General features: G+C 43.3%; 1 non-coding gene across 1 annotated transcript; it reads left to right on the forward strand.

Moving 5' to 3' along the window:
* The first annotated feature begins 732 nt into the window (after nt 1–732).
* Nucleotides 733–814, forward strand: trnas-gcu (transfer RNA serine (anticodon GCU)). Its single transcript has one exon. It is a non-coding gene; the product is annotated as a tRNA-Ser (tRNA).
* The last annotated feature ends 1,625 nt before the right edge of the window (nt 815–2,439 follow it).

Genomic DNA, 2,439 nt, shown 5'->3' on the forward strand with positions numbered 1-2,439 from the left:
ACATTTAATCTCCCTTTTTGGTGAAATTCTCTGTTATTTGCAACTTTTTTTATCAGCTTTGATTGGCGAGTGAAAAAACTGAAAAAATTGAACAGTTCCATCCTTTCTTTTCTTCCTTCTTCTCTTCTTTCCATCAATTTCTCTTTTCTGTCCCAGATCAATATAATGATGAGAATCCCACTTTAATCTGCTGTTTCTGGTGTTTTATCCATTCCAATCAAAATTTCAACATTCCAATCAAATCTATTTGTTATTCCACAGTGTCTCTCCATGTGTTTTATTCTGTTGTATTCTCTCACAGTCTGTTTGATGATCAATGTTACATCTCACTCTCTGTTCTGGTGAAGATCAGAAGCAGTGATATCTGTTTACATCACCCTACAAGTCGGCCTGAGGCTGTGCCTCACTGATCATGTGGAGTTAAAGCAATTCTTCCAGTCAGTTAGTTCAGTTGTCATTTCATGAGAAATTCGGTCATCATGACTTCGTCAGTGACCTAATGGTTCAGGTGTCTGAGTGATGTTAATCATGATGCGATGAAATGATTGTATGTTCCAGTCTTTCCGTGGTGGGTTTTCACACTGAGTAGAAACGTGTTGGACATGGTCTGGAAATGTTTCACACCGCTCCATTCCCAACTTCATTTACTGACAGAAGATATATTTCCATCATTACACAGCTGGCTGCACAGCCAGAAGCTGTGCTGAAGGTGACAGCTATGCCTATGCAATTGACAAGGTGGCTGAGAGGTTAAGGCGATGGACTGCTAATCTATTGTGCTCTGCACACGTGGGTTGGAATCCCATCCTTGTTGCTAGTTTATGAACTGTTCAGTGTATCGTTTATGTGTAAAGTCAGCCTCGAAACCTGTTCTTGTCAATGTCCAGACAGTGATTCCAAAATTTGTTATACTTTATTAAAATTGAGACAGACAATTGGAATTCTTCACCCAAACTGCACTGGAATGAAGATCAAATAGGGATCACGAAACGGAGCAGGATCTTTCCCCCCCTCCTTCCTTCCATCTTTACTTTCTCTGGATTTGCACCAAGTGAAAGGCAAATGGGAAAAGCAAATGGCGAGGGAGCAGATGCCGAAAATTATCCTTTGGCAAGAAATTTATTTTCAAATCTTCTTGATAGATTAAGTGAGTGAGCAATGCTTTGGCAGATGGAGTTTAAAATGAGGGGTCATCTAGTACCGACGATAGATCAGAGTGTTTTTTTGTAAGAGGTGAGATGTTAGAAACGGCGGAGGAGCAGAGACCCGAATACAGAATTAATAAAAGCTAGTGGACTGGTAGAAAATAATGTGAAAAGTGAACAGAATCTGAAGATTGGAACTCATGTTGCAGTGATATAAAGCTCTGTGCTCCTGAAGTAAATGTCCAAGCCCAGATTGTGGGGAATCTGTGGAGAGTGATTTGGTTTTTATTCATTCTTGGGGGTGAGTATCGCTGATAAGGCTAGCATTTATTACCCATTCCTATTGCCGTTGAGAAGGTGGTGGAGAGCTGCCTTCTTGAACTGATGCAGTCCATTTGGTGCAGGAACACCCACAGTGCTATTGGGGAGGGAGTTCCAGGATTGTGACCCAACAACAGTGAAGAAATGGCTATATTGTTCCAAGTCAGGATGGTGAGTGACTTGGAGGGGAACCTGCAGGTAGTGAGTTCCCATGCATCTGCTGCCCTTGTCCTTCGAGGTGGTAGTGGTCACGAGTTTGGAAGGTGCTGTTGAAGGATACTTGGCGAGTTGCGGCAGTGCATATGGAGATGGTACACACTGCAGCCACTGTTTACTGGTTGTGGAGGGATTGAATGTTTAATGTGGCGGGTGAGGTGCCGATCAAGTGCGCTGCTTTGTCCTGGATGGTGTTGAGCTTCTTGAGTGTTGTTGAGTGGGATGTATTCCATCACACTCCTGACTTGTGCCTTGGAGATGGTGGACAGGATTTGGGGTGTCAGGAGGTGAGATACTTGCTGCAGAATTCGTAATCTCTGACCTGCGCTTTTAGCCACAGCATAGATGTGACTGGTCCAGTTACGTTTCTGGTCAAGATGTTGATGGTGGGGGATTTAACGATGATAATGCTTCTGAATATCAAAAGGTAGATTTTTTTTCTCTCTCATTGGAGATGTTCACTGCTTGGCACTTGTGTGGCCAGAAGGTTGCTTGTCACTTATCAGCTCAAGCCTGAATGTTGTTCAGGTCTTGCTGCTTGCAGGCACAGACTGCTTCAGTATCTGAAGAGTTGTGAATCATCATCTGACATGCCCACTTCTGACTTATGTTGAAGAGAAAGTCGTCAATGAAACAGCTGGGATGTTTGTGTCTAGGACACTACCCTGAGAAACTCCTGAGGCAATGTCCTGGGCTGAGATGATTGGCCTCCACTAACCACAACATCTTGTTTTGTGCGAGGTATGACTTCAACAAG

Source organism: Heterodontus francisci, unplaced genomic scaffold (assembly GCF_036365525.1).
Source record: "Heterodontus francisci isolate sHetFra1 unplaced genomic scaffold, sHetFra1.hap1 HAP1_SCAFFOLD_43, whole genome shotgun sequence".
Taxonomy (NCBI): Eukaryota; Metazoa; Chordata; class Chondrichthyes; order Heterodontiformes; family Heterodontidae; genus Heterodontus; species Heterodontus francisci.